This window comes from Anomalospiza imberbis, chromosome 28 (genome assembly GCF_031753505.1).
Source record: "Anomalospiza imberbis isolate Cuckoo-Finch-1a 21T00152 chromosome 28, ASM3175350v1, whole genome shotgun sequence".
In the NCBI taxonomy this organism is placed as follows: Eukaryota; Metazoa; Chordata; class Aves; order Passeriformes; family Viduidae; genus Anomalospiza; species Anomalospiza imberbis.
The window spans coordinates 1022033-1049866 of NC_089708.1; the positions used below are offsets into that span (position 1 = coordinate 1022033).

Consider the following 27834-nt stretch of genomic DNA (forward strand, 5'->3'; position numbering starts at 1 on the left):
CAATAAGTCAGTGAAGCCTCAATAAATGAATGAACCCTCAATTAATCAATGAACCCCTCAATCAGTGAACCTCTCAATAACTCAATGAACACTCAATAAATCAATGAACACTCAATCAATGAACCCATCAATAAATCAGTGAACCATCAATAAACCAATGAATCCTCAATAAGTCTACAAATCCTCAATTAATCAGTGAACCCCTAAATTAATAAATGAACCCTCAATAAATCACCAAACCCTCCATCAATCTGTGAACCCTCAATTAATCAATGAACCCTCAATAAATCTACAAATCCTCAATTAATGAGACCAGCTCATTCCTGTGTTCCCAAAACTCCCAAATTCCCAGCCCAGCTCATCCCTATGTTCCCAAAACTCCTGAATTCCCAGCCCAGCACATCCCTGTGTTCCCATCACTCCTGAATTCCCAGCCCAGCTCATCCCTGTGTTCCCATCAGTCCCAAATTCCCAGCCCAGCTCATCCCTGTTCCTATCAGTCCCAAATTCCCAGCCCAGCTCATCCCTGTGTTCCTATCAGTCCCAAATTCCCAGCCCAGCTCATCCCTGTGTTCCTATCAGTCCCAAATTCCCAGCCCAGCTCATCCCTGTGATCCCAAAACTCCTGAATTCCCAGCCCAGCTCGTCCCTGTGGTCCCATCATTCCTGAATTCCCAGCCCAGCTCATCCCTGTGTTCCCATCACTCCTGAATTCCCAGCCCATGCTGAGATCCACAAGTGCTGCAGTTCCATCTCAGCCCTGCTATCCCACATTAACTTCTCCAGACCCTCCTGCTTCCCATGGATATAAAGGATAAATTCCAGTGGCTCTGCCATAATCCTTCCCATCAAATGTTTGGGCGACAGGTGGAAAATTGTTCTGCCAGCTGAGGAAGACAAAATCCATCCCTCCCGGCAATTTCCCACAGTGAAAACTCCAAAAACTGAACGTGCAATAAGTTGTGGAAATAAATCTGGGCTTAAAAAAGAAAAAGTAAATCCCCCAGCAGTGAGTTGGGGATCTTCAGGTGCAGACGAGCCCCTGTTAAAAATCTCATTTAGAGATCTCTAAAATCTCTCACTTAGGGATTTTAGGGGGTTAAAAATCTCATTTCTCCTGCTGAGTGCAGGGGGGAGACACTCGGGGCTGTCACCTCTGCTGTCACCTGTGCTGCTGGGCTCCTCCAGCTCAGGGCTGCTGCCATCATCCTGGGCTTTTGGGGACACTGAGCACACCTGGGGACAACTGAGCACACCTGGGGACAATTGAGCACACCTGGGGACACCTGAGCACACCTGGGGACAATTGAGCACACCTGGGGACACTGAGCACACCTGGGGACACTGAGCACACCTGGGGACAACTGAGCACACTGAGCACATCTGGAGACACCTGAGCACACCTAGGGATAATGAGCCCACCTGGGGACAACTGAGCACATCTGGGGACACTGAGCACACCTGGAGACATCCCCTCTGTTCCCTGTGGCTCTGGAGCCAGCCTGGGGGTAGCTGTGGGGAAAGGAAAGGGACAAACTCTGCCTGGATCGGGGTGGGACTCTGAAAGGGACAGGAGGAGCTGCGAGCAGCCCCTGGGCTCTCCTCTGTGCCTGGAAGCAATGCCAAGGCTGAGCCAGCTGCTGCTGTCCCTGCCAGTGGCACACCCGGGATCCCTGAAGGAGCAGGAGCATTCTCTGCTCCCCACACATCCCCATTCCTGGTGTTTTTCCCCACACAGCCCCTTCCCCCCAGCAGCAGCAGCAATGTCACCCACATCCCTGCTCACACAAACCTGCCTGAGAGTGGCACCAGGACGGGCTGTGGCTGCCCTGTCGCACACAGAATTGCTTCTTTGCAGGCAGGGCTCCTCTGGAAGGGCTTTCCTGCCATTTCCCCACTCCTCACCTCCTCTTTTCCTGCCATTTCCCCAATCCTCATCTCCTCCTTTCCCGCCAATCATTTTCCCAATCCTCATCTCCTCCTTTCCTGCCATTTCCCCACTCCTCACCTCCTCCTTTCCTGCCATTTCCCCACTCCTCACCTCCTCCTTTCCTGCCATTTCCCCACTCCTCATCTCCTCCTTTCCTGCCATTTCCCCAGTCCTCACCTCCTCCTTTCCTGCCATTTCTTCAATCCTCCTTTCCTGCCATTTCCCCAATCCTCATCTCCTCCTTTCCTGTCTCCTCTCCCGAAGCTCCAGCCCGCAATCCCTGTGCCCCTGGCAACCCTCACTCACACCTTTGTTCCCATGAAAGTGAAGGAAGTTTGACACATCCCACCTTTACCCACCAGTTCCAGCCTTCATTCTCCCCTGGCTCTGTCAGAACCATTCTAAGATTGCCAGACCCATTTTATGAACTTCCAATTCCATGGAATTTATGGAGGGAATTTCTACCAGCCACCCCGTCCCTGGCTGCAGGAGGGGAGGGCATCTATTTCCCCCAGCGAGGATTAATTTATTGATAAAACATTGCAGGCCCTTCCTGTGCCACAGAGATGAATGTGCATCCCATTGTAATCCCTTCTGCATCCTGAATTTATTTATATCCCAGCTGCACTTATTTATAAAAATGATGTATTACATTTATTAAATATTAAGTGGGTTACAAACTTGAAGAATCTCTCATACATTTATTTAACATCTAGATTTTTTTTTCCTTTGAGCAATATGCAAGCAATATATATCTTTAAAGGGAAAAAGGATGCTCCAGCACCCCAATGAGATGGATCTGTAACTAAAAGTGTCCCAGCACGGGGTGTGTGAGGAGTATCAAACTTCTCTCAGTGACTGACCCGACCTGCTGCCCTCAACAATTCCAGCCAGGAGCCCTGAGCAGAGCAGTTCTGTCCAGAACCATCAGAAATGCCATTTATTGCCCAGCAGAGAGCACAGAGCTCACCCTGAGCCTCCTCGCAGGCTGAATTCAGACCACAAACCCCTCCCAGTGCTGCCAGACTTCCCGGAGAAATGGATAAGTGAGGCAAGGAGGGGACTCCCCAGATTAACTCTCCTCCTACTCCAAATTCCATGTTTCACCTGCTCATGTGGATTCCTCGTTCCCAGAGTTGTGTCCCTGATGAGATCTGGGCTCAGTTAATCTTAATTACTGAGACAACGATATGGAAGTGTTCATTTGGAAAAAAAAAAAAAAACCACCCCACAAGAGGAGCTCAGAGAGAAATTCAGCTTCACCTCAGCCAGGCCGAGTGAGAAACCAGGCTCCAAAAACGGGGCTTCATTGCAGAGCTGAGAGCTGGAGAGCACAGCAATAACAAATGAAGGAATTACAACTGGAATTACAAATGGAATTACAAATGGAATTACAATTTAGGGACACTCAGTGGCTGAGTGAGACATCAGAGTGCGACTCTCAACAACTGAGCCTGAAATCCCTGACGAGCTCATTAAAACTGGACTGAGCAATGCTGCAGCTCCTTCAGGTGACTCGGAATCGCTGGGAAAATTGGGCCCATTAAGTATTAATAGACATAATTCTAACATGCAGTGCCCAATTTAAACAGGAGTTTAGAGGAGAAGATTTGGAACCCAGATTTCCCAGTTCCTGTAAAATCCTGTACTGGCTGTATTTGCAGGAATCTCCAGTCCTCGCTGCACTTTGCACTAATTCATTAAATTATTCAATCATTAAATTGAATTTAATGATGGCTCTTCATAATCTGAAATTTTATTTCATTGTGATTGGAGAAACAAATATTGTCTGCAGTTAAACAATAAAGTTTGGGATGTAAAATTTTACAATGTTTTTCCTTACAAAACAAATTTGGGATTTCTGCCCAGTTTCTGAAGCGTCCAATGTCCCTGACAACAGGAAAAATCCAATTAATTGACGTTTTCTACATATGCAGAGAGACTGAGCCACAGATGTTTTAGATCTCTCTGTAAATTCCATCAAAGCAACAAGTGACATTTAAGGAATATTTTAACGTTGTGTTTGCAGCAGCTGAACACAGCAAACAACAAGGAGGGGGAGCTGGGCACTGGAGCAGTTTTGGGTTCCACACCCAGCCTGTTCTGCTCATCTTGTGCTTTTTCAGGGTATTCAGCTACAAATATTTCCTGAAACACAACCTCCATGCAATTAAAATTAAACAGTAAAGCATATTGTTAAATAATATTGCTACAGGCCTGGGAGGCCCTGGGTTTATTGATGTTTGTAGCTCCCATCAGCTGTTTTCTGCACTAGAACACAGTCAGATTTCGGAGGTGCCGGTGTTTGGGTAAGGGAATAAAGAAATATTTTGCAATTCTTTCACCCTTCCCTTTCCAGTCAGGCAACTTTGGATAAAGCAGTGAGATATCCCACAAGACAGGGGAGAGCAAAGCCAGCCCCACCCAACCCCACCATCCCCTGAGCTGTCCCTGGTTTGGAGGGGACAGCAAAGCTCCCTGCCTGCCCCAGGACATCCTCTCAGTCAGGGCTTCCCCCGGGGGATTTCTGGAACTTTCCTGAGCCCCTCCAGGGTGAGCAGGACCTGAGAGTTGCCCAGCCCAGTCCCACTGCAGTGAGAAATCCGCCCAGAGCATCCCCAGGAGTTGTTTTCCCATTGCCCACCTCATTCCCGCTATCCCCCCGCTCCATTTCCCCCTGCACTGAATCACAGCCCGGGCTGGTGACGCTCCCCTGACTGCTGTCACCACCTCACCTCCCCTCCTGCTGCTGTCCCCATCAGCAGCTTCAGCTGCCTGTTTACTCAGCCCCCCGTGGGGGAAGGAACAAAAGAACCCCCCAAAAAAACAAAGGGAAAGAGAAAAACAGCCCCCAAAAAAGCCCCTTTTGGAAACGCTCTCCCGCAGGAACCTCCCACACCCACCGCCCCTACAGCTGACGGTTTTGTGCAGCACAAAGATTAATAATTTTCAAAACCTGACATTTTCCATCTGAATCACAAGCTACTTTGTGAGAAATCTTTTCCATATCCTGCTCCATGCTGCTTCTCACGCTGAAGGGCATTTTAGGCTGGTAAAACGCTTTTGTCATGGTAAAGACCCGGCGGATTCCCAGCTGGTGGCTCTGCAGAGGAACCGGTGCTGCCAACACCAAAGGATCCCAAAGGATCCTCATTTCCCACCACATCCCCTGCCCTGACATCCTCAGGCACACCTTGGAGAACTCCAGCTCACCCACCCTTGCCAACCTCCCCTCAAAGCAGAGCCCTTCCCGCTGTCCCAGTTCCCCATTTCCAGCCTGGCTCCGAGCAATTTTACTCAATATTGCAGCTTCTGATCTTTTACAGAATCTCTACAAGGCTTTTGTGACAATTTTTTTAAATAATTTTACAAGATTCTACAGAATGTTCCAGATATCCACAAAGGGGCCTGCAGGTGACACCAGCTCTGGGATCTCCAGCATTTGCTAGTGGGAAAAATTCCTGCCTGTGGGATCAGGGAACACCAGCCCCTTTTGCTTCAGCATTTCAGAAGGGCCAGCCCAGCATCCTGAGAATGTTCCTTCAACCCCTAAGACTGGAGGAATCTTTGAGGGTGAGGTTTTGGGTTGATTTCTAAAGGAATGTTTTTGCTTCTCCTTTTTTTTTTTTTTTTTTTTTTTTTTTTTTTTTTTTTTGGCCTCCATGAAATCCGAATTTCCCCTGTTATTGCTCAGTTAACAACCCCAATTTCTTTTCTGCGTGGGAAAGGGAACACCACGACCCAAACAGCTTTTCCAGTAGATAAAAGGCTCTGAGAAAAAGGGAAGGGAGGGCAGTGATTTTCCTCAGGTCCTGCTCAGGACTGAACTCCTGGCAGAGAACAAAGCCGCCCCTTCAGATCCCAATTCACACTTCAATTTTCTTGAGCCTTGTAATACAAGTCATTACATCCTCCATGACTTATCCTCAAATTGCTGGTAATTTTTATGTTGAACAAGCACCCATTTGCAGGGGTTTTTGTGCCATTAGGAGCGGGAATATTCCAATTTGGAAGTGGCGGCTGATGGCTGGAGAGGCAGCGTTCAACCCACGGCCTGAAAGCAGAATGGCTCAGAAATACAAAACACAGACCTTGGGACTGAATGCTGGGGGGTTTTATAGCACCCAGAGCTGGAAACCTGATGAAAATCTGCTTTTTTTTGTCCCTAACAGGGCAGAGGGAGAGGGCGAGCAGCCACCTCTGCGCTGTCACAACTCACCAGCCGCTCTCAGAACAAAACCCAGCAATAACATCCCACAACACTCCTAGTTTTTCTCCCCCAGCACGTCAAAAACTATGGAACCTAGCGTTAAAATCCATCTCCTTCCAGCTCCCTGAACACGATATTTGAGCTGGGCTCCTCAGTGCTGGGACATGAAGGGTATATTGGGTGTAAAAAGTCAGCCCCAGTGCTGGGTGAGGACCCGGCTGCCCTGGGAGTGGCTCAGCCCAGCTGAGCTCTCAAGATGGGGAGCGGGATGTTGACCCAGCAGTCTCCCCCTGATTCCATCACTCCCCACGTGGATTTTCACCCCCTGCTGCATTCCCACCCCGTCCCTGGTTTTTTGGATGCTCTCCCGGTTCTCAGTTTGTTGCTGCTCCCCTCGGGAAGCGCCAGCACAGCTCCTGCAGGTGAGGCTGGCTCAGCTCCTCCAGCACATCCAAACCCTGGCTGGAACCTTCCCTTCCTGGTGCTGGGAGCAGCTGAAAATAAAAAACAACTCCCAGGCGGTGCCAGCAGCTCTCAGGCTGCGGCTCAAAAGTCAAGGAGACAGAAGCACCTGCTTGGCTTCAGCCCCTGCTGAGCTCCTTTCCTGCTCTGGGCCATCTGGGAGCTGCACTCCGGGAGCACTGGGGGTGTCTGAGCCCCCCGAACACGGAACTCTGAACAGGGCTGGGATCAGACACACGAGGCAGGGCTGGAACTTCACCCCTCCCTCTGCCTCCCGCGTGGGACCAGCTGTGATGGAGCAGGACCCCTGCAAGGTTTCCATGCTGGAAAACTTCAGATTCCTGCAGCTTCCCAGCTGGATGCCCCCGAGCAGCATGGCAGGGCCCGGAGTGAGGCACAGCAGTGCACACACACTGCAATCCCCGGCACATGCAGCGAGCTAAGGGAGACAAACCTCCAACAAAGGCAGCAAATCTGTTCTGGGGCTGGAGCCCCCAGCTTTTGTCACTCGTGGGAGCAGCTCTGCCAGAGCAGCACAGGGTGCCACGTTTCATGTTGGGAGCGGAGAACAGAGAGGAGCGACAGCGGCGACAATTTGTTATTAATAATGTACAAAGCCCTTCCTCATCGGCTCACACAGCCTGTCAGAGACACAGACATCCCTGGGATTTGCTCTGAGGCAGAACAAAGTGGAGAGGGTTTCACCTCACTTCTAAACAAAGTGGAGAGGGTTTCATCTCACTTCTAAATGCCAGCTGATCCTAAAGAGCCTTGGGAGTGTCACTGGGGCTGTGTCTTGGACAGAGACAGGCTGCTGAGGAGGAATCCTCACCAGACACTCCCTGAGTGCCCCAGGAACACTGAGAACTCATCCCAGCGAGCTGCTCCCATCCATCCATCCATCCATCCATCCATCCATCCATCCATCCATCCATCCATCCATCCATCCATCCATCCATCCATCCATCATTTACCCCATCCCAGAACTTCCCCTGGATGGAAGCTGATCCTAAAGAGCCTTGAGAATGTCACTGGGGCCATGCCTTGGACAGGGACAGGCTGCTGAGCAGGAATCATCCCCAGACACTCCCTGAGTGTCCCAGGAGTGACACCAGAGCTGCTCTCAGCCCATCCCTCGAGCTGCTCCCATCCATCCATCCGTCCATCCGTCCCTCATTCACCCCATCCCAGAGCTGCCCCTGGTTGGAGACCTGCTCCCCTCCACCTCAGACTGCTCCTTTGAGCAAATTCCAGCTCTAGGAGGGGAGGAGAAGCTCCTGTGGGATGTGCCACCCCCTCGGGCCCCGCAGAACCCCTGGGGTGCAGGAGCAGCCCCAGCCGGGCTCTGCCCCCATGCTCTGCTCGTCTGTCAGCAGAGGCTCTGGGAAGAACTCGGAATTATTCACGAGCCCTGCTCCAGTGCCCTGTGAACAATATCCTTTTCATATCTGCAGCATGATAAAATCACTTGTTACTCCACTGCTGCCTGAGTCATCCTCTGGCAGCGTTATTAACCCCGTGCTCACAGCCTGCTCGGGGACTCGGAGCCCTTTTGTTCCAAGACTTGGAGATTTATTTGTCAAGTCTGACAGCTCTGATCTCGTCTTGCAGGGAACTGCAGTGCCTGAGCAAGAATTTATGAAATCATGAGCTGCAGGAAATAGCCAAAATCACAGCGAGGGTTGATTTGGAAACGAGGAGGAGATAAACAACATGGAGATAAAAATCTGCATTTCCATAAGAAAAGGCTCACTTAAAAGATCTGGAAGCATCAAGGAACGGGGCAGTGACAGATCTCACGTGTGCCTAACATGTGGTTTATAGAGTTTTAAGAAGATATAAAAAAATTTAAACTCCATCCAGACATCTTTCATTCTGGAGAAATCAACAGGTACAAATGAGACACATTTGGTGTAAAAGTGACATTGTCTTTGCTCTTGCCCACGTGCTGAGATGAGCGGTGTTACCTTAAATACACAAGCTTAGAAAACAAGCCCTGGATGTCATTAACATCATCAGGCCTCATCAGGGCAGTGCTGTGACATTTTAAAGACATTTTTCATCACAAAACTCCATCATCTCTTGTGAGAAACACAACCCGTGGGCACAGGTAGCACCATTCCCCATCAGGACCTCTCCAAACGCAAATAAAGCAATCGATCAGAGCCTGCCCACGCCAAATCCCAGGAGTGCCAAGCTCTGGGTGCCCTCAGGCAGCATCTGGGGACGCTGGGTTGGGTATTGGAGCACAATCCATAAATGACAGAAATCCCTGCCAGCCCCCTCTGCTGTGAAGTTCTGCGTCTCATTTAAGCCAGGAACCAAACACACAGATCTTGGGATTTATGGACATCCAGAACCGGCTCTAGCACTGGGCTGGACGTTAAACCTGAGCCCAGTGCCCACCCTGGGCCAGCCCTGCCAGGCCTTGGGGTCCCCCTGGGCACGCCCAGCCCCGGCAGGAGCTGCTCTGTCCCTGCCAGGAGAAGACACCAGCAGAGATGAACCCACCTTTGCCAAAGGCCAGCCCTCATCCCATCCTCCAGCAGACAGGGCTCCGGTGGAGAGGAGCAGGGTGGATAAAAAGTGCAGAAACACCACCCCGGCTGTGCTTGCTGCGCTTTTAACTCGGTAAATAAATAAATTAACTGCGTTGGGATGAAAGGCTCCGTGGTGCTGGGGACGGACCCCCAGGCACAGCTCCCTGCAGTGGCCTCAGACACTCGGCTCAAACCCCCCTGCAGCACGAAAAGAGGTTTGAAAACTCCGGAGCTCCAAATGCAGCCCTTTTTATGGTTTTAGCGAGTCTTAACTACACAAACAGGGGATATGTGTCCTACTGGGAGGAGCAGCAGAACAATAATAGCCCGAAATCTGGTGGAATACACTGCTAATGAGGCTGAGCTCAGCCCCAAAAGGCACATTCCGTCTCGTTTTTTTAGGGCTAATTAAGAATAATAGCGAGGGAAAAAAAAAATCCCCACGAAATCGCCGTGTGTGGATGAAACAGGGCGGGCAGGAGAAGGGGCTCTGCGGCAGGGCTCTTGCAGGGCTGAGAGGATTTTCCATTCTGGCCACCTCCTCCTTGATCTGCTTTTTAACTAATGCGCACTGGCTGGTGAATATTTAACGTTTTCCTTATGGTGGTGTAAAACCCGGCCATAAAATGAAGCAAAAGAGGAAAAAAGGATGCTCAGAGGTTGGGTTTTCCAAGCACTCTCTAGTCAGAGGTTCATTTCAGGAGAACTCGGAGCCAGCTTTGAAAAAAAACCCAAACAAAACCCCAAAAAGCCCAACCGAGCAACAATCCATGGTCAGGCACACCCAGTATTCCCAGTTCTGGAATGTGAATCCCAGAGCCTGGAGTCTGCAACGTTTTGCAGAGGTGAGGAGCAGCCTTTTGGGTTTGCAGGGAGTGGGTGTGAGAGCAGATTAAATCCCTTTTTCCCCTGGAGTTAAACACCACAACCACAGTGGGCAGCAACGGTTACAGCGGAAAAATTCCATTTGGAATCCCGGGGTGGAGGTGGCAATTCCTTGTGGGGTTGTGGGGGAATTTCCCCATCAGCACAGCACAAGGAACAGGCCAGAAGGGGGAACAGCAGGAAAATTATCCCAAATCCGAGGGATTTCCAGGGCTGAAGGACACCGCCAGCCTAGGGAGGAGCTCCTGTTCCCCTCTGAGCCGAGAAGAAAGATTCCCTGTCTGGAATTGCACAACCAGGATGCAGCAAAGCCCTGGCAAACCCAGCACTGCCTAGTTCTGGGCTCGCTGGCAGAGCCCAGCCATAAATTAATGGCTGTGGAGAACTTTTCATTCCCCTCGTGCTCCCCTGTCACGCTCAGTAATGCACAACACAACACCCGACAAGCACCGGAGGGAAAAGGGATAAAAGGAGCAGTGGGGAAGTGGCAAAATGAGGGAAAAAACCTGTTCAGCAATCTTTAATGAGGTCCTGCTGGTCTCTGGCTGGAGCTTCTGAGAGCAAGGCAGAGAAATTCCACATAATTACAACAAAAATCCTCAAACACAAACGGGATCAAATCTGGTTTTCAAGGTAACAATGGACTGTTCCTTTTGTGAGTGACTGCGATGTCAGAGAGTGCCCGAGCAACAAATCTGCTCCTCATTTTCATCCCATTTCATTTGAAACTCTGGATTTTAAATCAGTTTAGTTTGGAATAGATACGGCCTTACTCTTGCCTGGTCTTTCTTTGGCTCAAGAACAGGACTCTTCACCTGAGCACAGCTCTGCCTGGCAGTGGCACCGGCTGGGGAGTGAGAACGGTGCTTTTTGAGGGAAAAACCATAAAATGAGGCCAAAGAGGTGCCTGATGGTGGCTCCTGGCCGTGTCTGGATAACCTTGCCTCCAGCTCACTGAGCAGAGCTTTGTGCTCCAGAGGCAGGAGAGGAGCTGGGGGTGCCAAACCTGACCAAAAAGCAGAATTGTCCCCGTGTCCCTGCCCTTTGTAGTGAGCCTGCCGGTCCATCCCTGCCTGCAAACACCAATTTCTGAGAGCTGCAGCTACAGCCCTGGGCAGGGGCCTGCTCTGCTCTCTGCTCTCCCCTCCCCGTGGGAGCTGAACCCGGGCCAGGATTGTGATTAATAAAATAGGAACTGAGCCAGGGGAACGGGGCTTATTCCAGGCGAGGAATAAATTCCAGGATAAATTCACCTTGTCCCTGCTGCAGGATGAGATCCCTGGAGCTGCACCACCCGAAGCTCCTGCCTTTCCCTTTTCCCTGTCCCCTGGACAGCAGTCACACTGCCAGCGCTTTTTATCTCTTGTTAAAAGCAATATAAAAATTTTATCTCTTCCTCTGTAGCGCCATAAACAGGGAAAGCAAAACACGGCCGCCCTGGGGAGAATTTGGATGGCCTGGCCCTGTTTGTTTCCTAAAACTCCCTTTTTATGGCCCTGCGTCGTCCCTGTGAAATATCACCTGTGCCGGTGGCAATAAACCGCCCCTGCTGCCGGGACAGCAGTCAGGGGACAGGGACAGCAAGAATTGCTGCCTTTAATATTCATTAGTGCCACACTGAAGCACATCGAGGTGTTTTTCGCTGCCTCCCGGCCAGCCCTGAGGCACCTGGAACAAAACAATCCTGGAACAATCCGGCTCTGGGGGTGGGATGGCCCCAAACCCCAAACCCCAAACCCTGCAGGTCCGGGGCTCGGCACAAGGCGAATCCCGGCAGGGAAAATGAGCAGCGAAGTTTAGCCTGGCACCAAAAGTTGCTAAAATGATAATTACAGGAAACAAAAATCCCACTGCCTCTCAAAGGAACAGATGATTCAGCCACATTTAGCCGGTTTGGGGGAAAATACCGGCTGCTGGGGTCCCGTTCCCACAGGCGCTCCCATCGGCGGGCTGGCACCTCCAGTCTGCCCAGTACAGCCGCTCCCAGTTGCTCTGGAGCTCCCTCCTCTTCAGGATCATCCCCTCCACCCCACGGAGCCCCACACCTGGCTCAGGTGAGCGCAGGAGCTCCCAGAGAGAGCCGGGATAACAGTTACGGGATAACAATTAATTACCGGGATAACAATTACCGGGATAAGGACCCCGAGGCACCAGCCCGCCCCACCCGAGGCAAAAATCCCATTTTGGGAAAGCCCGCAGGGCTCCCCCGCAGGGCTCTGACTGATGGCACCGTAATTTGCTGTCACCTCCACGTTTCCCACTTCACTCCGCTCATGGATTTCCAAATTACACCGGAATTGTGTTGTTTGCACTTTTAATCTTGTAAAAACCTCTCCAGCAGCCACACGCGTTCCATGGGGGAGGATTCCTAATTTATGTAAAGTATTACAGAAAATGATCTATATGACAGTTCGGTGTAAAATGCTAAATGCAAGTCATTACTCACTGAAGATAATTCGAGAGTATTGTGTCAGGGGAGACATTAGATTCCAGAGGATAAAAAGTTGGAATAGGTATTCACATATTTATCCACATTTGCATAATCAGCTGCAGGAGGTGGTGGCTGTTCTCCTGGGCCCCACCAACACACAACGAACTCAACAGCAGCTGGGAAAGTTTCCATTATTTCCCAAACTATCCACACAATTCCTGCTTTGGGGTTGGGTGTTTTGTTTTGGTTTTCTTTTGGGGGGGGTGTTTTTTTTTGTTTTTGTTTTGTATTTTTGGAGTTTTTTTTTTTTTTTTTTTGTTTGTTTGTTTGTTTTTTTGTCTTCCATAGGCAGCTGCAGTTCCTATCGCAAAAAAAAAAAAAAAAAAAAAAAAAAAAAAAAAAAAAAAAACCAACCAAAAAAAAAAAACCCACCCAAAAAATACCAAACCATTCCTGCATTCTGGGAGTGTTTGGAAGCAGCCAAAGCTGGTCCCAGCTGGCTGGGGGGATGGGGACGCTGCAAGGGCAGTTTGGTACCTGCTCAATTAAAACATTTATCCATTGCTCCAGCTCTGCAGTGCGAGGATTTATCCCTCATTCTCTCATGGGAAAAGGGGTCCCACATCTCCCCAGCGATGGAGGAGGGGTGGTGACAGGACAGGACAGGACAGGACAATCCTCACCCCTGGCTACCCACGGAATTGGGGGCTGTTCCTGACAATGCTGGGGTGGCAGGGAGCAGCTCCACGCTGCAGGGAGCAGCTCCACGCTGCCTTCCCCTGCCAGCTGGCACCTCCAGCCTGCTCCTCTTGCAGGCAGAGCTCTTGATTTTGAGTTATTTTTTTGGAAATTGTGCCTGTCCCACTGGAAATTGTCCCTTTTCCCCTCAGACTGGCGCGGCAGCCAGAGTGCCTTGACTGCATCCCAAGGCACTGCCAGCCCAGCTGCAGAGCTGGATTTACACCTGAGAGCATCAGCGTTCACCCCAGCCAGCTCCTGCCCAGGGCCCTGGGAGCAGCCTCCACACCTCAGCAGCTTTGGGGCCGTTTCCCTGGAATTAACGACCCCTCAGAGCTGCAGGAGCTCTCACAAAGCTTCCTCCCCAGCCAGGGAACTGCATCCCCTTCCCTCTTCCTGATTCTCCATCTGCTGATTCCAGCCCCCACTGACGCCTCAGGATTTCAGCTTTTCTGTTTTCGATCCATTTGTAATCCTGCAGTTCTTTAGTGCAGAACTCTGAACTCCACACACACTGTGAGCTGCTGCTTCCCCATTTGGGGCAGACACAACAATTCCTCTCCAGGCTGGGAACCAAGGACACCTCCCTGCCTCAGGCCCCAGAGATGGAAACAAAAGTGACTTGGGGGCAGCAAACCTGGGGTCACTGACTTCATGACCTGAAGCTGGAATTGGAAGATTAACCGCAATAATGCAAATGGACCAAACTCACAAAAGTACAAAAACCCGTGACCCATCATCCATTTTGGGTGTAGCCCCTGGGGGGGCTTTGTCTGCCCTAAATGTCCCTGAAGACCCTTCAATAAATAGAAATGCTTTAATTTTGTCTGTCCTCTGCTTTTAGGTAGCCCCAAAAGGCGTCCCCACAGCCTGGAGGATTTCCTTTTGTGGAAAACACCAATCACTTGTTTTTTAAAATCTTAAATGTTTATTAATAATAAAATAGTTATTAAAAAAGAGTAATAAAATTAGAGCAATAAAAATTTGGGCAACAAGGATTAGGACACTACGAGACAATAAAAAGCAAAGAATTTTGGACGTCCGGATGTTTTTGGGCTCTGAGCTGCCAAAAACACACCTTGTGAACAAAGGAATAACCCTTAACAGCAACAGCCTGTTGCATGTTCATATATCTCACACATGGTGCAGAAATTCCTTGCAAATTAACAATTTTTCTTAATGGTTTTTGTCAACTTCTTCCCCTTAATCCTGGTGGTTCCATGAAGACAGAGAGGAGGTGGAAGGATGTTTGTCTTTTCTGATAAGGAGGCTGTAACTCTTTATGTGTCCTGTCGCTGTTATCTCTGTGTGAAGAGTTTCTTGATTATCTCATCCCTTTCTTGAGCTAGGAAAAAATACCTTACATCGCAGAGTTTCTATTTTAACATTATGTTGTAACCTAAAACTGTATTTAATACTATACTTAAGAGAATTAATACAGCATAACTTTCTAGCATTACACATGTAATATTCACTGTAATATTTGCAAAAAGCCAATGATAAAATATGCATTTTTCACAAGCTTTTCTATTTTTCACACTCTGTGCTGCTTTAGTGTAACTCTGAGCTTTGTGTTAAGTGTTAGCAGGTTCTCTCCACAGGGTGGGGAGACAAAACAATTCCTGTTCCAGCTGAGACCAAGGACAGGCCTCACAAGCTCCAGGCCCAAAAAAGCATAAACAAAGCTGAAGGGAATCGAGAAAAACAAGGATGGAACTTCAGAACCTAAAGCTGTAATTGGACAGAGTTTCTATTTTAACATTGTGTTGTAACCTAAAACTATATTTAACACTATACTTAAAAGAATTATTACAGCATAACTTTCTAACATTACACATATAATATTCATTGTAATATTTGCAAAAAGCCAATGATAAAATATGCATTTTTCACACCCTTCCCGCACTCAGGACTGGCTTTTTCCAGGATCCCCTCTCCTGTGCCACCTGCAGCAGGTGCAGCTCCCTGTCCCCATGAGGGTTTTACCCCCCCTGCTCCCTTCTGTTCCCGATGATCCTGGATCCACACTGACCCCCTCCCAGACAGAGAAGCTGCTCCCGTTTCCAGAGCTCAAAGAAATGCAGTTCATTCACACTGCAGAGCTCTGGCACATTCCTGTCCCCTCTTCCCCACGCTCAGCCTTAAATTTAGGACCTCAACTTGGGGTTGGGAAGGGCCCCAGGGCTCCGATGCTTCCAGGGCAGCAGGACCCCCCTGCCAGGCTCCAGGGAATATCCAGAAGGGAGCCCTGAGGTGTGGGACAGCTTTAGTGTCCCAGCACTTCCACCCTGAGCTCAGCAACCCCCAGCACACGAAGAGAGGGCTCAAAACCATTCCAGAATGTTCCTGAATTCCTCCAGAAAGGCAGGGAAGGGCCACCCCCCCCAGGCCGAGCAGAGCACTCCTGTGTCCCCCCCCGAGCCCCAGCACAGCCTCCAGCACTGCCAGGAGCTCCCCAGGGATCCCCCCCTGCTGCAGAGCTCCCCTGCCAGCCTTCCCCAAGCCCACATCCACCGCTGCTTCTCCCACCCCTCACCAGGCTCATTTTTCATTAAAAAACGGAAAAAGCAGCGCTGCCGTGGATGTCCTGGAGCCCCTGGCAGGCCCTGAGGGAAGAGATCCAGCCCCAGCTGTGTTTTCCTGGCACTGCCCCTGTCCCCTGGCAGGTCTTCTCGGGGTCCAGGTGTTGAGGTGACCCCAAGAGCATAAAAGTCCTCGTTGCCCAGCCCGTGCAGCCAAAGGAGGAGTCTGAGTGCGCAGGGTCGGCTTCTCAAGGTTGTTTATTGTCCCTTATCTAGAACATTCTCTCTCTGCCCTGCTGAGCTCTGTCCAGCAGGTCGGCCATGGCATTCTGTCTGCCCTCAGGGCGGTGTTCACATTTTATACCCAAAACTCCGTGTGCCATGGTTACAGTAACGTGCCAATAGCTGTCATTTCTGTTGGGCAGTGTGTCTGTACCTGAAACCAACAGAAAAGTGTCACCATCACAGCAAGACATGGAGGGCAAGGAGAAGGAGAAGAAGGTCAGGACACACCCAAATCCCTCCATCTTGTCCCCTTGAACCCCATTCTAAAAACCCCAAAATTCTACTTTTTCACCCTGTGTTAATTCAGCAACCACACTGCTCAAACCCTTGTGGCTTGTAATTCCTCACATAAAGCTGGCAGTTTTTTCCACAGGCTAAAATGGAAGCCACAGGTGTTTTTGACTCCGTGCCAAGGTCTGCGAGCCCCCTGCCAGGGTCTGGAGCCAGGGCAGCCAGAGGGATATGCTGGGTTCCCCCAGGACTGAGCCCGCAGGGGTGGCACTCCTGGCCCAGTCCCTGCCCCGTGTCTGGCTCTGGGACACGGCACCAGCCACTGCAGATCTGGGGGTTCCACGCTGGATTCCCCAAAGCTGCAGGGGAGCAGCCAGAGCAGAAGCTCTGGGATCTGGTGCCAAAGGCTGAGCTGATTTGGTGTAAAAAGCTGAGCTGATTCCTGCCCCAGGCATGATGTAGGAGGTGGGTTTGGGGTTTTCCAGCAGGATTTGCACTCCCAGCCTCACTCCCGTTGGTTTGCAGAATTCCGGCCCTGGCCAGCGCCTCCCTGCTCCATCCCCAGCAGACACAAAAGCCCTGGTGAGTCCCTCAGACATTTTCTCTGCTCGTGGATTCTAAAAAAACATGACACAGAAGTTGCTTCAATGCTGCATGGAAGAGTCATCATAAATTAAAAATTAAAAAGTATTCAGCAGCTCCAGAAAGAGTTCAAGCCCATCTGTTACTGTAAATTACCTTTTGTTCCTTTATCTTAATGGAGCCATATGCCAGGGGCTGGGAGCTGACAGCTGAGGGCTCCTCTCTGCCTGTCTCCTGTTTGGGATCCACAATTAACACCCAGCTTTAATCACCGCCTCACACACTCTGCGCTGCCTGGCAGGGCTCAGGATGATCCCAAGGTGTGGTCAGGAAAATCTGCATCTCTTGCACTCCTTCCCTGCAGCTCCCCTTGCTTTGCTGGCTCAGTGTTATTTATAACAAATAATTTCATGAATCCACAACGATTAAAGTTCATTTGGAGTCCCTGAAGCTTCCGTGACATCCCCCAATGAAGTTGTGCTGGATTTGTGGAGCTCCAGCAGCTCACCAGGAGCACGGAGTGTTTTCCCAATTAACTGAGATGCAATAAATAACATAAATAAATAAAAATTCCTGTTGGATGGGTGGGGAATCCCTTGCTTTGCTGGGCTCAGTGTCACTTATAACAAATAATTTCAGGAATGTACAGCAATTAAAGTTCATTTGGAGTCCCTGAAGCTTCCGTGACATCCCCCAATGAAGCTGTGCTGGATTTGTGGAGCTCCAGCAGCTCACCAGGAGCGCAGATTGTTTTCCCAATTAACTGAGATGCAATAAATAACATAAATAAATAAAAATTCCTGTTGGATGGGTGGGGAATCCCTTGCTTTGCTGGGCTCAGTGTCACTTATAATAAATAATTTCATGAATGTACAGCAATTAAAGTTCATTTGGAGTCCCTGAAGTTTCTGTGACATCCCCCAATGAAGCTGTGCTGGATTCCCTGTGAGTGTTTTTAAATCCCTGGATTCCCAGGAGTGTTTTTAAAGGACCTGAGATGCAATAAATAAAAATTTCCGTTGGATGGGTGGGGAATCCCTTGCTTTGCTGGGCTCAGTGTCACTTATAACAAATAATTTCATGAATGTACAGCAATTGAAGTTCATTTGGAGTCCCTGAAGTTTCTGTGACATCCCCCAATGAAGCTGTGCTGGATTCCCTGTGAGTGTTTTTAAATCCCTGGATTCCCAGGAGTGTTTTTAAAGGACCTGAGATGCAATAAATAAAAATTTCCGTTGGATGGGTGGGGAATCCCTTGCTTTGTTGGGCTCAGTGTTATTTATAACAAATAATTTCATGAATCCACAACGATTAAAGTTCATTTGGAGTCCCTGAAGCTTCTGTGACATCCCCCAATGAAGCTGTGCTGGATTTGTGGAGCTCCAGCAGCTCACCAGGAGCACAGAGTGTTTTCCCAATTAACTGAGAGGCAATAAGCAACATAAATAAATAAAAATTCCCGTTGGATGGGTGGGAGCAGCACACACCTGACCCTTCTGGAGAGGCACAGATGGAAACCTCAGCCAGCACTGGCTGCAGAGAGCAGACTCTGCCCTCACCCAGACAAACTGCAGGATCTGGGCCCAAGGGATTCCAGCATCCCCCTCATCCTCACTCCCAGAACCACACACCAGGCCTGCCACAGCCTGGGCTTAACAAATAAAATTTTAAAAAACTTTAGAGAGAAACCCCAGGGCTTTGACAATCTTGCTGTTTTGCTCATTTTCTGTTTAAAATCCCACTCAGGAGCTCTTAGGAGACACAAAGATGGGCTTAGTCCAAACTGATCTCCCCATTTTTCTCCTTGAGGATGAGCTTCAATCCTCAGAGTGTTAAAGCCTGGAAATGAGGGCTTGATAAGGACAGCAAAGCACATCTCCCTCCCTCCTTAATCTCTCCACCAGGGTTTATCTTGTCACAGCCCCAGTCCCATCACAGGCTGCTGAAATCTGCTGGAATTGGGAAATGACTTTGTCCCTCGCTGTCCCCTCCCCACCCTGGCCAGCCAGCACTCCTAGCCTGTTTCCAGGCATCATTCACCCTCAAAATATGACATTTCCCAGCCTTAATAGCACCAAAAATGTCCTGTTTCCAGTCATTATTTACCCTCAAAATAAGACATTTTCCAGCCTTAACGGCACCAACAATGTTACAGGAGTAAAAAAGTCAATGAATGTGCTCAAACCCAAACAAAAAAATACCTAAAGAGAAACCTCAAACCCAAAACCTAGGAGGAGGATTTACCCCAAAACTTGGGATGAGGATTTACCCCAAAACCTGGGATGAGGATCTACCCCAAAACCTGGGAGGAGGATTTACCCCAAAACTTGGGAGGAGGATCTACCCCAATCGTCAGAACCTTCCCAGAGCCCGAACACACAATTTGAAACCAAAATTAAATGAAAATTAAATTAAATGAAGCCTCCCCTCCTGTGGGGGACACAAATCTGCCCCTCCAGCGCTGATGTGCCACCTGGGTCAGACAGAGCCTGGCAGGGATGAGCAGCAGCCCTTGCTGCAGCACCCCAATTTCCATGTTCCTCCCCCAGCAGAAACCTCCCCAGAGTTCTGGGGGTGCCAGGGGGTTTCTGGGGGGGTTCCCTGAGCTCTCCATGCCAGCAGAGCAGAGCTGCAGCCTCTGCCCAGGGAAGCAGCGAGCTCTCCTAAAAGGGAGATTTCAGCTCAAAACGAGGGACAAGATTTTTGGCAGTGAGCTGGTGGAAGTTTCTCCAGGAAAATGGGAATATTCCATGATTATAGCCAGGCTGGGCACACTGGAAAGGGGACCAGCCCTGCCCTGGCAGGGAAATAATCCCCCAAAGTGCTGCTGCCCTGCCCAAAATCCCCTCTGGGAGCACCCAGAACTGCACGTCCCGAGGGCAGCCAGGAAGGGATGGCTGAATCCACTTCTCTCCCGTTCATTAATAATAATAATTAATAATCACCTGCTTCTCCAGCAGCATCCATGCCGGAGAGGATGGAAGGAAACGTGAGGGGGAACTCTGGGTGTCCACCCTCGGTGTCACCTCCAGCACAGAAATTATCAGCTCTGCAAATTTTTGAAACATTTTACTATTAAAGCCTGAAATATATTCAGAGCACCAAATGACACCTCCACTAAATGTGCTTTTCCAGCCCCTAGCCAAGTTTAAAAATAAACTTTGCATCTGTTGGCATTCTATTTCTGCATAAAAGAGAGCAGAACAAATCCTTATAATTTTAAAGATAAAATACTCCACTGAAGATAATGCCACTGCACCACTGCTGGATAACTTCACAGCAGTCACAGACTCTGAGTTGTAAACCCTTTTATGAGGCTTTAGTGCTTGGAAATGAAATTGTAAATGGAGAAGCGCAGATTGCTTTGATTTGGGAAATTGTTGCCATTAAAGAGTTTACAAAGAGCCCGGTGCTGTCCCCGAGGTATCGGGGGAAGAGCTCCCAACTCCTCAGAAAATTCATTGATATTCCAGGAAAAATCCTGTGCAGTCCTGGTGACCCAGGAGAGAGAGGCAGAGAGATTTCAGTTCTATTCCAAGGAAAAACGGGGAAGGAAAAACGGGGAAGGGGAAGGAAAAACGGGGAAGGAAAAACGGGGAAGGGGAAGGGGAAGGAAAAGAAAAGGAAAAGGAAAAGGGAAAGGGAAAGGAAAAGGAAAAGGAAAAGGAAAAGGAAAAGGAAAAGGAAAAGGAAAAGGAAAAGGAAAAGGAAAAGGAAAAGGAAAAGGAAAAGGAAAAGGAAAAGGAAAAGGAAAAGGAAAAGGAAAAGGAAAAGCTTTGATTGGAGTATGTGGGTTACCGGGCTCTCCAATAACTGAACCAGACTTCCCAAATCCCTGTGTATGTGGAATTATCCCTCTCAATTTGCTCTCTGCCTCTGGCTTGGACAATTGGCAGAGGGACAGAGGCAGGAGCACACACTCAGAAATGAAGAGGCACCTCGAGCTGACTCTGATCTCCTCAGCACCGCCAAGTGCCCACTCCAGGACACAAGGCCAAGGGTTTAAATGAACTGGAAATTGCTGCTCGCTGGGAAACTCCTGACCCAGGTAAGATAAATTCCTCCAGGATACATTCAGGAATCCAAATGCATCAAATAACCCCAGATGATCTGCTCTTTAAGTTGTTTTCCAGGCCGTTTCTCATGGGCTGCTGACCTGAGAATTTGCTTTTCAGTGGGGACAAAGGGGAGGGAAAAGCTGTGAAGGCAGAGCAGAGCACCAAGAGAGGGCAAGCACCAGGGCAGGCAGAGAAAACAGTGAGAGAAACGCAAACGTGTGAGGTATTTTTCAGAAAGGCTCCAGAAAAATTAAAAAAAAAAAAAAATTAAAAAACCCAGCAAAACCCCAGCAAAATTGCCTCGGCAAGGAAACACAAACCCAGCAGCTCCCCCCAGGCTTTACCAGGGACAAACCCTGAGCAGGTGGGCAGGAAATCCCTGCTGATTCCCACTGGAGTTCTCGCAAGGAGACATCCCAAAAGCCATCCAGGATTTCAGCAGTCTGTGGGAGCCCCTGCTCTCTGCAGAGCCCTGGGGAGCCCCAGCTCCCAATTCCTTCCTTGCTTGGCTGCCCTGGAGGGGAATTCGGAGCCCTGCTGGGTTTGGGGCAGAATTTCTGCCTGGACCTTCCCAGCCTGGGCTCCCCCAGAATTCCAGTCCCATTTCACAGCAGCACCTCGGAAACAGCTGGGTCTGCACCTGGAGAGAAAGGAATCAACTGGACAGGGATTTATGGAACCAGTTTAGGGTCCTGAGCCTCCCCCCCACCATTTTACAGACATTGGATCTTCACTCTGACAGCAAATCAGCATTCCAAGAACTTCAGAGCAAATCCAACACTCAGCCATTCCATGGTTCCCAAGAAGGCTCTTCTTGGGGTCTGGGTGTCAGGATGACCCCGAGAGTGTAAAAGTCCTCGTTCCCCAGCCCGTGCAGCCAAAGGAGGAGTCTGAGTGCGCAGGGTCGGCTTCTCAAGGTTGATTATTGTCCCTTATCTAGAACATTCTCTCTCTGCCCTGCTGAGCTCTGTCCAGCAGGTCGGCCATGGCATTCTGTCTGCCCTCAGGGCGGTGTTCACATTTTATACCCAAAACTCCGTGTGCCATGGTTACAGTAACGTGCCAATAGCTGTCATTTCTGTTGGGCAGTGTGTCTGTACCTGAAACCAACAGAAAAGTGTCACCATCACAGCAACACATGGAAGGCAAGGAGAAGGAGAAGGCCAGGACACACCCAAATCCCTCCATCTTGTCCCCCTGAACCCCATTCTAAAAACCCCAAAATTCCACTTTTTCACCCTGTGTTAATTCAACTACCACACTGCTCAAACCCTTGTGGCTTGTAATTCCTCACAGAAAGCTGGCAGTTTTTTCCATGGGCTAAAATGGAAGCCACAGGTGTTTTTGACTTTGTGCCAAGGTCTGCGAGCCCCCTGCCAGGGTCTGGAGCCAGCCAGGGCAGCTCGCGGGATGTCCTGGCCTCCGACACCTCTGAGATTCCCATCTGCTCTCCTGGCCCAGGGGTGAGATCCAGAGTTCCCACAGACCCTTTGGAGCAGGAGCTGCTGATGCTGCCCAGGTGGGACAAACGGGATTGTGGCTGTCACCCATGGCACCCCAGAGCCACTGCCGCTGTCACCCCCTCAAACCCCAGGGGGAGCAGGGAAAATGCACTTTGGGGTTCCCCCCTTGCCCCTCTAGCCCTGCTGCTCTGTTACTATGTTTTTTTTTTTTTTTGAGAGTTTTAAAAGTTTTTTTTTTAAGTTTTTATGCTTTTTGATATTTATATATTTTATCTTGAGTTTTTTCACATATTATTGATGTAAATAATAATTGTTTTACATATTTTTGTGGGTGGAGGAAATGGATATATTGTTAATTTGACCAGAGTTGTTGGAGAGGCAGTAGTTTTACTTTTTAATCTGTTGTTATTTTTACTATTGTATATATAGTCCAAATGTTATACCGTGACATGAAGTAACTCACAGAAGCAGGCTAGATGGAAAAGGAAAGAAAATGAACTTAAAAAAGTAAACTTTATTTTCTGACTCCACCATATATACAATAGCAAAGAAATTATTTTCTGACTCCACAATATATACAATAACAAAAGTGGCAGTGGATTGGAGGGTGAAACTGCCACCTCTCCACCCACACTGGCCAAACCAACAGTCCATCAATTCTCTCCTCCCACAAAAAAAAAAAAAAGGTAAAAACAATAATTATTTAAGTGAACATGCATGAGAAAACTCAGTTGAAATATGTAAATATCAGAAGGCATAGGAACTTTAAGAAGAACTTTAAAACTCTCAAAAGAACAGAGTAGCACTGCTCCTCAGAGCCCAGCCTGGGATGCACCAGGGGAAGCTCCAGGGAAATCCACGCTCGGTTACAAACACAAGCCCCCCACCAGGAACCTTCCTATCAGCAAATTCTTTTCCGACTCTGGAATTTCTCCCTTATTTGATCCTTTAATATTAAAGATGCTTTTGAGCCTCGAAGGTGGAAAATCAAGGACTTTATTTCCAGGCTTCTGGCAAAGCCTCCCTGCCAGAACTCTGATCCAGGGGTTCAGAGCAGGAGGAAACGTCAGTGCTTCAAGAAGGTTGTTATTTTTTTTAATATCCCCATCCATTAACAGAGCTCTGAGACCTAAATATTGATTGCCTTTTGACATGTTATTGATGAAACCACTGTTTCATGCAATTTATTCCCACAGACGTTATTCAACTTTAAATTAAGTACAATGATTATATCAATTATTTAAAATGGAATTATTAGTTAAATTACAAGCAGCAGCAATTAAAATGGTTATGAATAAATAACAATTTAGGAGGTCAACAAGTGTTTTAATTGTTTTTAATTTGTACGTGCCAAATATCCTCTCAGAGTAATGAGAAGAAAATGGATCCAGATCCAGAGGTGAGTTTCCAGACCCGATGTTACCAGGGCAGCTTTTCACTGCTCTGATACTGCCCAGACCCAATCTCATCTTGAATTAAGTAATTGGCTCCTGGTACAGATAAAAGGGGCCTGGACAAGCACTCGATTTTCCTTTTTATCTTCTTTAAGGACAAGAATTTGTTCTGCATTCAGAGCTGTGTTCATCCCCCTCCTTCCTCCCACAGCATCACTGCTGTGAATGGGAACATGGAGAGACTGAGAGAAAAAATAACAACAAAACCAAGAGTTCAGGGCCAGAGCAGCTGCAGGATCTGGGATTTCCAGGGCTGAGCTCGGACAGGTTTTGCTCCCTCTGTACATCAATAATTGCTCTGCTCTGGCCCAGCAGCTTTAACCTGAAAATCACCTGGGCCAGGGCTGGGACTGGTGTGTGCAGAGGCTTTCTGTGCCCCAGTGTATGCAGTCTCTGTGTTGTAGGAGAAATTGGTTTAGTCTATGTTTATATAAGAAAAGTCTAATTAAAACCACTCTATCATTTCCTCTCACCTAAATTTTCTACTTCTAACATCTCAAGTCTCAAACTACCTCTTTTCTCTATCAAATTAAAATAAAACATAGTGTTTCATAAAATTTTTCTTTTTCTCAAAAAAAAGTTAAAAGTCTTAAACTCCCAAAACAACTGAAATCTCACAACAAACTATCAAACTCCCACAACTAAACACCTACCTCCCCCTTACCTCTATCTTTTCTACAACATACTACCAACACATAATATCAAATTTCTAAATAAAACAAGCTCTCTCTTTCTCTCTCTCCCTCTTAAAAAAAACTACCTAAAACATCTCAGTATTTCTCCATCCTTCTATCTTATAAAAAAACCTCTAACCTACTTTAACCACAAACCACATAACTTCCCTTTCCCCACCCAGCCTGAGGCTGGGCAAGAGAGGTCTGCACTCTTCACTAACCAGAACAGGGTTAGTGCTCCCCTGGAAATATCCAATACCTTCAATAATCACTCCAAACATCAATATCCAAATCTAACTACTAATTAATTTAACTCCAACTTCCTAAAAAAATTCACTTCCCTATCAAACCACAACACTCAGCAAAGCGAGATTTTATTGATACAAACCCCAACGCTGGCACAGCTTCTGTTGGAAACTCGAGCACTCAGCCTGCCCCTGGCAAACACCCTATGAAAATATTGCCATAAATCACCAAATTCCCATTTCCTGCATATTTTACTGCCAGAGCTCCCCGGGAACTGCCTGGGCTCCTCAGGACACCTTCCAGGTTAAATAAAGAGCAAAAAAATAAAGAGCTTGCAGAAATGCAGCATGGCCACCAGGACCCATAAAACATTTTAACTGAACACTCATTTAAACACAACCTTTGGCACTCCCAGCTCACTGAAACATGGCTGGAAAGGCAGATTTATCCCAGGTTCAGATTTACCTGGTTCACATTCATCCAGGGAAGCCTCCTGCCTGTTAAAAGTTTTTAAAACCATACCCAAACCCGTTGCATTTCAGCCCAAAGCTTCAATGTTCCTTCTGCATCCATAAGCCAAAGCCAGCCTGCAAAGTGGCATTTTGTTGCACTAATAAATTTCAGGGATTATCTGAAAATGCCACTTGAAAAGAGGAGGGGAAAAGCCAGGAATGGGGCGGGAAAAGGGAGTTAAAAAAGGGGGAAAGGGAAAGGGAATGGGAACACAGCACAGGAGCTGTGACATTTCCATCCCCAGAATGTCCAAGGTGCCACTGGAGGGCTGGAAAGACACTTTAATCAGAGCTGGACAGCAAAGAAAACACCTCAACAATCAACCTGGAAGGAAAATCTCCAGGAACAGAAAAAGCAGAAAGGAGCAAATATTCCTAAACCAAAGGCCTGGGGAGGCAGAGGGGGCAGAGAGGGAGATCCAGCCAAAAAATAAACCTGGAAAAGTCTCCTCAGCATTGAGAGTCACTGTTACCACACCAAAAATGTCATCATAAAACCCCAGAGACAGCAGGGAAACAGTAGCAGAGAACCAGCTTCGACACAATCCTGGGACAGAAACACAAATAAAGGGGGAAAAGATAAAATTCCAAGCGGGTTTTTCTCACCCCTGCAGAGGGTTCCCGGGCTGTGCCCATGCGTTTCACCATCCCAGTCATGGGGAACTGGAATTATTGCCAGCTGCAGAGTGCTGGGAGGATTTTTATTTCCAATTGTTTGTGAGGAGAGGGCCCGTTCTGAATCAGTTTTTGTGAAAAATGAGTATTTTATGATTGGCTTTTCACAAATATTACAACGAATATTACATGTGTAATGTTAGAAAGTTATGCTGTATTAATTCTCTTAAGTAATGTGGTAAATATAGTTTTAGGTTACAACATAATGTTAAAGTAGAATCTCTGTGATGTAAGATATTTTTTCCTAGCTCAAGAAAGGGATGAGATAATCAAGAAACTGTTCACACAGAGATAACAGCGACAGGACACATAAAGAGTTACAGCCTCCTTATCAGAAAAGACAAACATCCTTCCACCTCCTCTCTGTCTTTATGGAAGAAAAATTGTTAATTTGCAAGGAATTTCTGCACCGTGTGTGAGATATATGAACATGCAACAGGCTGTTGCTGTTAAGGGTTATTCCTTTGTTCACAAGGCGTGTTTTTGGCTGCTCAGTGCCCAAAAACATCCGGACATCCGTAATTCTTTGCTTTTTATTGTCTCATAGTGTCCTAATCCTCATCATCCACAATTTTATTGCTCTAATTTTATTACTATTTTTTATAACTATTTTATTACTAATTAACTTTTAAGATTTTAAAAAACCAAAACATGCGATTGTTGTTTTTCACCATTTTGGAGGATTCTGAGCTTGGGAGCTGCCTCAGAGGGGCTTGGGCACCGAGGCACTGAAGGGTTCCCAGCCTGTGCTGGACCCTGGCGTGCTACAGAGCCCGTGGTGGCATTTGTGACATTTGTGACATTTCCAAGTGACAGCAGTGCCAGAGTGAGACAGAGTGAAAATTTAACAGGGTAGAAATCCATTTGGATTTAGATGAAATGTGCCACTTTGAGCTTGCAAGCATAAGTAAAATATGCTGTTTAGTCTGGTAACTGCACACTAGCAAAGCTGCCCCAGCTGAGGAGAAAGAATGCGAATTTCCAAGCTGAAGAGGTAAAAGATAAGAGACACTCCTCAAACCTTGAAGCAGACAGGGCAGAGTGACCCAGGAGTTCTTTCTGTACTTTCTGACAAAAAACTGGCTACAAGTGTAACTAGCTGTAAGTGTAACAGAAATCAGAAGAATGAATATGCACGAACCTATTGTGAAATTCTGTGCATATGTAAATTGGTAAGGGCTAATAAAAAAGGATTGGGAGTGCTCAGGAGCGTGCATGTCCTTTGAAGGGGAACGATCCCCACATGCGCCCAGCGCTGCAATAAACATACTGTCCCTACAGATCCTTATTAAAATTATAGAGTTTTAATTTTTATCCGTGTTTCAGTAGGCAGGCACAGCACAGGGACAGGAGGCAGGCACAGCACAGGGACAGTGACAATTATGTCACGTTAAGCAGTCTGGGGTTTGTGCCAGCCCGGGGAGGGGGTGCAAGGCAGAGGTCGTGGCTGTTGAAATGCACTGACAGCAGTAATCCAGCGGAAAAAACCTCCACTCACATGCAATCAAATCACTCTTTAAAGGGAAAAAAACCACCCAGCAGGACAATGCTCTGTGAGCAAACTCCTCTGGAATTCTCTGTCCTCCCTGGAGCCCTTCCCGGGGAAAAAATCCTGTTTGTACCTCAGAGATCCAGCCCTGAACCTGTCCCTGCCACCTCCCTGGGCACTCAGTGGGGAGCTCACCATAGATGTTCCCAAAGATTTCATTTTTAAAATGAAAAAAACACCAAAAACCTCCCTGTGCTTCTCAGACCCTCCTTGTCCTGAGCACAGAGCCTCCAACCCATCCCAGGTTTCCTTTGCTGGGACTTTTCCTGCTGGGTTTCCCTGTTCCAGAGTCCTGCCAGGTTATCCTGTTCCAGAGTCCCTGTTTTTGGGTTTTTCCTGCCAGATTTTCCTGTTCCAGAGTCCCTGGTTTTGGGTTTTTCCTGCCAG

At 48.1% G+C, this 27834-nt stretch overlaps 2 protein-coding genes across 3 annotated transcripts in view; one reads left to right on the forward strand and one right to left on the reverse strand.

Moving 5' to 3' along the window:
- The window catches only part of TTI2 (TELO2 interacting protein 2), a 456481-nt gene that overhangs the window by 249448 nt on the left and 179199 nt on the right, over window positions 1-27834 (forward strand). The gene's annotated exons all lie outside the window — the stretch shown is intronic.
- Window positions 1-27834, reverse strand: part of UNC5D (unc-5 netrin receptor D) — a 90371-nt gene that overhangs the window by 53996 nt on the left and 8541 nt on the right. The gene's annotated exons all lie outside the window — the stretch shown is intronic.